This window comes from Puma concolor, chromosome D4 (assembly GCF_028749965.1).
Source record: "Puma concolor isolate L17-30 chromosome D4, mPumCon1.1.hap2, whole genome shotgun sequence".
Lineage (NCBI taxonomy): Eukaryota > Metazoa > Chordata > Mammalia > Carnivora > Felidae > Puma > Puma concolor.
Window position 1 is genome coordinate 23147053 of NC_141679.1, and position 10082 is coordinate 23157134.

The following is a 10082-nucleotide window of genomic DNA, read 5'->3' on the forward strand; positions in this document are numbered from 1 at the left end:
CTTTATTTCACTTTGCCTTTTTTTTTTTTCCTTTTCATGTTTTTGTTTCTCTTTTTACCTGGTGTTTGGCTTTCTTGACTCCCCTTCTCCTCCTAGCTTCTGGCTCTGTGCTTACCCGCTTTGGAATTGATGAGTAATTTTGGCTTTCCCACTTTTTGCTTTTGGTGCTCCTTTGAAAAGGGCTTATGTTTATCTTCTGGCTCTTTCTACTTCTGGCTGCTCAGAAGTTTTGACCCTATGCAGCCAAGTTTTGATTCCAGGACCCTTTTCTGGCTTTGACCTGTGTCATTGGCATCCGTGCTGGGCTTGACTCCTCTAAATGGGGGTATGCATGAGAGGAAGGATCAAACAAAAATCAAGCAAGGAAACAGAAAGAATATCTGGCTTGACTAAACTGTTTATGGCACCAAGGGCTTGCTGGTTGTACAATCTCTGCCTCCTTATTCCTTTCCTTCTTTCTCTCTCTTTCTCCCTTCTTTTTTCTTTTCTTTTCTTTTCTTTACTTTCTCTTTCTTTCTTTCTTTCTTTCTTTCTTTCTTTCTTTCTTTCATGTTTTTATTTATTTATTTTTTAAAGTAAACTCCATACCCAACACGGGGTGTGAACTCACTACCCTGAGATCAAGAGTCACATGCTCTACCAACTGAGCTAGCCCAGGTACCCCTTCCTCTCTTTTTTTCATTCCTTCCTGTCTCTGACTCTTTCTATTTTAATTTTCATTAAGTGTCCACCTTCTAACCAGTCAGTCTTCCTCTAGTATCCTCTTTGTCAGTCTTCAGTGGGAATGAGAGTGATATCCATTACCCAAAATAACTTTGATAGGAGAATTTGCTGAAACTCCACTGTCTTTATAGCACTTATCAAATGCCATTTAACCATATTTTTGGCAAACTTATCTGGCTTTCCAGGGAGTCAGTTGATAGGTAAATCAATAAATATCTGTCAAGTGAATGAATGAGCATGTACTAGTTATGTAGCATTATATCAGTTACTTTAAAACAAAGTATAAAGCCTCATCCTTGGCTTAAGATATCTTCTTAGGCCAACACAAAAACACTGTTTTGAAATATCCCGAAGGGCCAGACCAGGTTCACTATTTCTTCTGGAAAACAAGAAGTCATCTCTTAATGTGCAACCGGCTTCATTTGGGCTAAAGGGAATGTGAGCAAAGCACTGGTTACAACAGTAACAGACACCTATGAGCTGTAGAAGCTGAACATTTTATTATTATCAGTGGTTTTCTACATAACATAGTCATAAACAACAGAATGCATAAAACATAAACAAATAGAATGAAGTGAGCACCTGTAGAACTACAGGTAAAGCAACTTTGATACCACCCCAGGAGCCTTCTCTCTCCTATCTGATATAATAATCTTTTCTTTACTTTTCTTTATAATTTTACCACCTTTATAAGCTCCCTTAAAAGGTTTCATTTTACCCAGTTTTGAAGGAAAAATAAATTAAAAAACAAAAAGAGCAAGTGCATGCACATTCAGCATTGGATGTGAAAAAGAAAACTAGTTTGTTTTCATAAGATATTTTGCAGTGCACAATTTCTATTGGTGATGAAGACATTTACCTAGTGCACTTTTATGTTTGCTTACCACCAGTCACTCTACTCTTTCATATTTCAAAGGTATTCTTCCCAAAGCTGCCTTTGGTCTCATACAAATGCTTTCCTGGATGCAACGGGATTTTAAAGGATACTGAGCTCATCATAGAATGGATGTTATTATTCCATGATCATCATTGTAATTATTCCTAATTTGTACTTTGCTTCAAAAGTCTCTTTCCCTCCCCGACTAAAGTCTGTACTTTCAAAATGGTATCTATAGGGGTGCCTGGGTGGCTCAGATGGTTGGGTGTCCGACTTCGGCTCAGGTCATGATCTCGCAGTTCGTGAGTTTGAGCCGCACGTTGGACTCTGTGCTGACAGCTTGGAGCCTGGAGCTTGCTTCAGATTCTGTGTTTCCCTTTCTTTCTGCCCCTTTCCTGTTCATGCAATGTCTCTCTCAAAAATAAACATTAAAAAAAATTCAAAATGGTATTTACAGCCTTAATTATACCTGACAATAACCTCTCACCACAAAATGTGTTTGATCATGTGCTACACCCATCATTATCTTCAAATATCTTTCTTTTAAAATCTCATTTATATCAGTTTCCCGAAGAGTTATAATATTAGCAGTGGTGGGTTTTTTTTAACTCTTTCTATAATTGGTATTTGTAATTCTTGCAAATCAAATGATTGGATGCCAGTTGAATTATCTACCAAACTGGGATAAAGTGGTTCTTTAAACTACTGTGCACTGAACAAATACACAGAGTAGAAGCTGAAATGGAACATAGCCAACTGGGTCTCCACAGAGAATCAAAGCAGATGCTGTTGTGTTAACCAAGTACTTTGGGTCCAGAATAATCCAGCTAGTCACTCTTCTTCCCAATCAATCAGTTAATGTCCTTTTGCATGAAGAACAGGAGTCCATGAGTCCCGGTGAGATAGGATTTGGGAAGACAGAGAGCAGCAGGGAAAGCTTCCAGGGATGGGAGCAGCTGGAGTAAAGGACAGAAGGCAAAAGTGAGAAGGCTGTATTTGCATGAAGCAACCTGGACCCCAAGTATGATAATTATAAGCTTAGGATGTTGCCACCGCTTTGGGAAATATAATGGTTTTGTCTCTGATTCAGATTTCATACTTTTATGATGATATATATAGTGAGATCTGGCCTCATATTTCTGTGTTTTTGGATATAGTGAATAGAGTGCTCTGGCTGAATGAATAGTTTCATGAGAAACAAGGTTGGCAAGGGAGGTTGGGTCAGATTACAAAAATCCTTAAAATGCTTATATTGGACATTATCCATAGAAGTCATTTAGTGGTTTTTGTTTGTTTTGTGTGTGTGTGTGTGTGTGTGTGTGTGTGTGTGTTTTAACTGGGAGCACCATGAGGAAAACCTAAGGGGATGAAGACTGTAGGCAGTGAGATTAGGTTAGATGTTAACAGCAATAATTCAGGCACTAAGAAATAAGGTTGGATAAGGCTGGTGATGGCAATGATGGATCCAAAAGGAAGGGGTGGATGCAGCATTTAGGGGAGAATTTGTCTTATTTGTGTTTTTTTTTTATTTTTTATTTTTATGTACTTATTTTCTTAACGTTTATTTTTAAAGGACAGAGAGAGACAGAGCATGAGCAGGGGAAGGGCCGAGAGAGAGAGAGAGAGAGAAAGAGAGAGAAAGACGCAGATGGAGACGCAGAATCCAAAGCAGGCTCCAGGCTCTGAGCTGTCAGCACAGAGCCTGATGCGGGGGTCGAACTCACAAACTGTGAGATAGTGACCTGAGCTGAACGAAGTTAGATGCTGAACTGACTGAGCCGCCCAGGCACCCCACCTTCTTTGTCTTTTCAAGCCACTTGGGCTTAATATTGTTCAGTCCTCTTGATTTATTTTCCTCACCATTTATATTTTCCTTCTTCCCTTGATAATCTTTTTCTTTACCATTTTTTTCCCTCTCTCTTTTCCTTTGCCTGCATTAGCTTTTTTTTTTTTTTTTTTCCTAACAGATAACAACTGAGTCAGTCAGGCAGATATCAAATGGGAGATATGGATAGACATGAACCATAAGATTTACTAACTAATTAGAATATGTTGCTGCTTAACAAAAATTTTAAAATACTTTTTATCTTCAGTGAGAAAGAAGGAAAGAAAAGACAGGAAAAGTGATAAGGAAAAAAGAGTAGATTGGAAAAAGGACAGAGAAAAACTTTCAGTTATATTCAAGAAGTGCTCTTTTCAGAGAAAGGGACAGAGCCAAAGAGAGAAAATACAACAAAACGACTTATGTTATTGTCATTTTATTATACATTCCCCCTTCTAAGTCGGTTGGTAAAGTAGAGATGCTAAGAGGCAGAAGAAGAAGGTGTGATGGGTAGTGTTCTTCCATTCCTTTAGGTCATGATGTTCTTCATATCACAAGGTGGAGTTTAAATCCCTACCTCTAGGCCTTAGTGACTGGCTCGACCAATAGGATGCTCTGGGAGTGACTTTTTAGGACTTCTGAGACGAGGTTGTAAGAAGCCTGGGCCTTTTGGAACATTTACCTGTGGGAAGCTCCCTTTTGCAACCCAGTCACCACTTTGAGAGAAGACCAAGCCACCTGGAGACGCTCCAGTTGCCAGCCCCAAATAAGGTGATAGCTGGCATCCCTTGCCAACCATATGAACGAACCATCTTGACGTCCAGCCCAACTGAGCTACAGAGAATTGTAGCCCCAGCTGACATCTGACTGCACGTCCTAGGAGATCCTAAGTAAGAACTTCCCAGTCAATCCCAGTCAACCCACAAAATAACAAGAGACAGGATTAAATAACTGTTTTAAGATGCTACACTTTGTTGTGCTACACATGTAGCACTAGATAATTCTTTCATCTTTATATGAGACATAAAGAACGCTTTATCAAATGTTTGAAAGATTCATAAGGCCACCCAGAATGCATGTATTTTTCATGTATTTTTTCCTTCTGAAAACTCATTAGCCTTGAAATTGGAATCTGATCAGAAATCTTAGAAAATATTGAAGTAAATATTTTAAACACTATCACATTTTGAGTACTGATTCAGGATAACGTGACAATAATTACTCTGAGGTGTGCTCAGAAGATGGAGTTTGAGTCCTAGCGCTGTCATTTATCAGTGTGTAATCGAGGGCAAGTTATCTAAGGTCTCTGATTCCTAGTTTCCAATGCTGTACTGTATTTGAAAGTATTTAGTAATGCCTAACAGCACATATTTCATGTCTCTTTCTTTTCATTTCTATGAAAGTCCTGTGCTCATAAGTGCAACTGTGTTGAAACTTAACATGTTACTATACTGTTTCCTAAAACTGAGTATTTTTAGTTCTCGAGTATTTCCCTTGATCAGTATTTCCCAAGTTTCCATAGTGTTGCCTTTACTAGTGTGATCTACTCTACTTTTCCTGTGGGATAACTTGTTTAGTAGATTTGGGGGACTCATTCTGTTGCTAGATTCTCACAAAAGTATTTCTGTGACCGCCTTCTTTGTTTTTCAAGGACATGACCCTGTTTCACATCTTGAATGTGGTTCTCTACCCTTGTACAAATGTTAATAAGTTAAGTGCATATAAAATCAGAATTTTAATTTGGTTCATCATATGTTTATGTATTTAAATTTAAGAGTCAAATTGATATAATTGGTAACATTACCCATTTGCTTTGATTTGAGATGCCAAGTGATTGAAAAATTTTTTTAATTTGGAAGTGAATTACCTTGCTTATTTGGATTTATCATTTTTGCATAATTAGGATGAACTAATTTAATTTGCAGTTATCCTTTTAAATGACTTAAATGATGTATGCTGAGGCACTCAAGGCCACATGATTAGTGGAGTCATCCTGAGTATGACTCTCTCTCATGGGTTGGAAAGGACAAGTGGAACTTGTGAAGCCTGAGAATGAAGTTGCAAGCTTGATCTTTCCTCCATTAATTTTTTATGTTTTTCCTGCTTGGTTCTCCTTACCTCACTCCAGGCTGCTTTGTGTTTTCCATGGGGACCACACATTGCAATTTGGTGATGGCCCTCCTTTTCCAACCCTGTTCTGATTCCATGTCATTTTTACTTGGTGTTCCATTCACATCTCAGCTCTGCAAAGGACAGGTAGGTTACTCCTTTGGTGAGTTATGGTAAGAATCCCCAGGACAATGCTTTTTATGGGGACTGAGATTCTTCCAGAAAATACTGCTTTTTGATGATACATTTTAATGAGCCTTTACAAATCTGGACACCAGATTACCAGCTAGAGTAGTTGGAACCTATAATTTTAGAACAATGTTTGCAGTCTACTTTCTCTCCCATTAAAAAGGCTGTCCATTACACTCATTAGTAGAATCTGCCATATTGTGTTGCTTAACTTTTTCCATTTTCTTATGGTTTTTAATTTCTTTTGCATAGAGAGAACTGGCCTAAATAAATCCTTTACTCTTTTATAAAGCTTTCATTTTAACCTTACTACTGCTGAAAATCAACCAAACTTCATCACTGCATCCCACCCCTCCAATCTCCCATCAACCTTGTTAACCAGGTTTTCAAACATAAACTCAAGGGCTGGTCAACAAAGGTGGACTCAAGCTTTACCTGAGACTTTTTCCCCCCATATAGCCATTTTCAAGGAATGGGAGCTTTATCTTATTCTTTTCAAGGAGCTGTCAGACCAAGTAATAAACCAAGTAGAGAAATCATCACCAACATTAGAATCTCATTCGAAACTATCTTCTACAGCTCAAAATGTGGCATAAGGCACATCCCTACTTGAGAAGAAGTGCCTTATTATGTAAGTTGCCTGGAAGACCCTGAGATTGTCCGTAAGGGTAGTGCTATGGGAGGATACAAAACACAATCTTGGCTCCCAGTATTTAAGTTAAATAGAGAAAGTGAGATGGTCTCCCAGAGCACTGGAATTTATTTCGCCCTGAGGCCCTCCCTGGTATTAAACTCTAATAATCACAGAATGTAGAAAAGGAAGAAACTTGGTGTTCATTCTAAGTGTCTCATTTTACAAACCAGGAAATTGAGGCTCGGAGGCACAGGATCATTAAGTTCATCCAGTTATTTAGTTGGTTTCTTGGAGGAGGGTAGTTTCAGAAAGGATGCAGAAAAGTCAAAGTATTAGAGAACTATTTAGGAGCTGTAATATCAGCACTGCCTGACTGATTTGTGGTGGGCTGAAAGATTCAGTACTGACAGAGAAGGAGGATTCAAAGATGGCACAGAGTCTTTCCTTTGGCACCCATGCCAACGGGAGGCATTCATTTTAAAGGAGGACATCGGGGAAATGTACCTGCAGAGAAAGATTGTGCATTCAGCTTGGGAGTTTTGGGTGCCTTTGTAAAATCCAAGACAATGTATTACACTTAAATATACACAGGAAGCAAACCATGAGACTATTGAGTTAGGACAGTTGAGTAAAGAGAATGTTTCTGAGAGGAAGTTAGCATCATCCATAGCCGATGTGACACCAAAGAAGACAAAGACGGAAAGGTGTCCGTTAGGTTTATCTATGAGGCAATTATTGGTAACCTTTGACAAGTGACAGTTCAGTGGAGTGGTGTGGCCGGAAGTCACACTGCAGTGGGCTGGGGAGTGAGTAGGAGGTGAGGAAATAGAAAATCAAATCCAAGCAACTATGAAGAAGGTTAGGACAGTGGAGGGGAGGGAAGTAGGGCAGGTCCTTCAGGGGCAGATGTAGAGGGAGGGTTTATTTGTTATGGGAGAGAGTTGGACATGGTTCAGTACCCGTGTTAAGAGGCCAATTTTTCCACTGAAGTAATTGTTCTCTTCTCTGGCTCCTGCCTTCTGTCTAAAGGTCTGTGTAGTTCCTGGAAATCTCAGAGCAGATCTTTTAGGAGCATCAGAATGATCTCCTGCTAATCCATTATCAACTAACTTTTAACAACCAGCTTTTGTTATCGACTCCGATGCCTACGTTCCCCTCTGACTACTTTCCAGATGCTCACACTCACATCACATAAAAACATTTCTTAAATTTGTTAATGGGGGTAAAGAGAGCAGAACTAATCTTCCCACATCTCAAATCGGCCCGTATATGAGTTCAAACTGAGAAATTAACGTTTTAGAGCAGTTTTTAAAGATTTGAAGAAATCCTGTTTTGTGATGAATATTAATCACACAGTTACTGATGCTCTTTGCGTTTACTTCACTATTTTTTATTGATTGCCTACTGTATAGCAGGTCTTTGGCACAGAACACCTAAACATGACCTGAATATCTTGATTTTTAAATATCTTATGCTTTGAAGCAAAATTTCTAGGGTTTATGATGCTTTTCTACTACATTTTTGGTACAGGGTTTTCTGCTACGTCAAAACAGTGTTCTTCAAGGTACGGCTGTGAAAGTCTTTTGACACCCTGCATCCAATCCCCCTTGTATTGCTAAAACCGGCGCTGCCGTGTGACTCTCAGTAGGAAAATGGGCCCTGCTTCTCACTGTGGAAGTTGAGGAGGCCAGCTAGCTTCTCTTGATGACACTGGCTGCAGCTGAGGTGTCAACAGACCCAGTCAGCCAATGGACTCTCTCACCAGGGGTGTTATACATCCTGAGGGAGTGGTATTAAGCCTCAGGGACACTGAGAATCACTCTTGCTGACGGCAGCAGAGCTGAGTGTCCAGAGCCGTGGGGTGCGTGGTATCAGCCTAGCCAGGCTGCCCCTGGGAACTGGCTCTGGCTGTGTCCTCAGCTGCCTGGCCTCCCTTGGTTCCCACCTCTGCTCTGAGCCTGCTTCCTGTTGATGCATTGAGCTCCCTGAGACCCGCCTTAGAAATTTCTCTTCTGCTTAGGTTAGCCGGAGGTGGTTTCTGCTGTTTGCCATCAAGAACCCTGACTGATTCAGAGGGTCACAATGGAATAATAAAGCCATGAACCAAAACATTTATATTCAGTTTACATTTGTGGACTGCAGGCATTGTGCTAAATGCTTTAAATAAATGATGTCACCAAGTCCTCAAAGCAACAGGGTGAGGCAGGCATGTGGGTCTGTTCTCTCAAGTATCATCCTAAGGGCCTCCTCTTTTATGAGGCTTTTCTGACTTCTCCCTCTTGCAAGTAGACTTGATTCTTCCTTTCAGTCCATTGTATGTCCCATAAAAAGGAGAGAATGTGTATGTATATACATAAATGTACTTTGATACATACACACATACACAGATACATACACATTTTCTCTTTATATATATACTTTATTTTCTTACCACTTATTAAGCTCTTAGATGCTGGGCTTAGCAGTTTACTTGCATTATCCCATGCTGTTCCCACCAGAACTCTAGGAGTTTGATTTATTTATCCATTTTACAAAAGAGGAAATGGGAACAAGAAAGGTTAAATAATTTTCAAAATATTACCCTTTTCAAGAGTTGCAGAGTTGAGATTTGAACATGCTCCTTATTGTTTGTTTTGAATTCCAACATCTCTGTTCTTAATACCCTGCAAGTGGTTTTCACATTCTCACTGTGCTCATATGGATGATGCTTCCTTCCCAACCCAACTGAGGCAGAATCTGCATTTTATTTATTTATTTTTGCCCTCACCCAGGAGGGAAGGCAAATCTCTGTTCTGTATGATACTTAACCCAGTCTTCTGTTGATGACAGACATCACAAGTCAATGATTATTCTCTGTCCCATGAGTCTTCTTAACAATCTCTCTCCCACTGTCCTACAGGAAGTCACTCCCATTTGGTTAGAGATGAATCTTATTTGCTATTCCTGGCCTAGAACAATGCTTCTCACATAAATATACTTAGCAAATTATTGTTAGAGTATTGCTATTTTCTTTGTTTTACAGATGAAGAAATAATAATTAGAGAATCACCTGGGGCTATTTGTGTCCATTTTGTTGGTTTTTTGTGAGGATTGAGTTAATACACGTAAAACTCTTCAAATTGTGTCTTGGCACAAGGTAAATTAGGTATTAGGACTACTACTCAAAAGCACACTGGTTGTAATCAGAATAGCTAAATCCTAGAGATAGAAAAACTCTTGGTGGTTGCCAGGGGCTGGGGGAAGGAGGATTGGGGTGTGTGTGACTGCTTAAACGTTGGGAACTAGATAGAGGTGGTGGTTGGACTGCATTGTGACATACTAAATGCCACTGAAAGGTACACTTCAAAATGGTTAATTTTATGGTATACAAATTTACCCTAAAAAAAAAAAAATTACCGAGGTTGTAATGGACAGTGGGGACAGGAAGCCCCTGCGAGTGAGTGCTCACCTGACCGTTGTCCTTGCCCCGGAAATATAGCCAGAATGTAGACCCAAGTCTTAGGTTCTCTAAATACTACGTTCTTTCCACCCCAGTATGTTGCTTTAGAAATCAGGGAAAGTTTATCCTCACCGGTGGGTAGTTATGATCTGTGTTCTGATAACTGCAGATGGAGGAGGAATGTTCCCACCTCAGGCAGGAAAACAAATAAAATTTTAAAGTCTTTTATAGTTTACCAAGCAGTTTTAGAGAACAATGGGTTGCAAATAGTAGGAACTTACTGTACCTG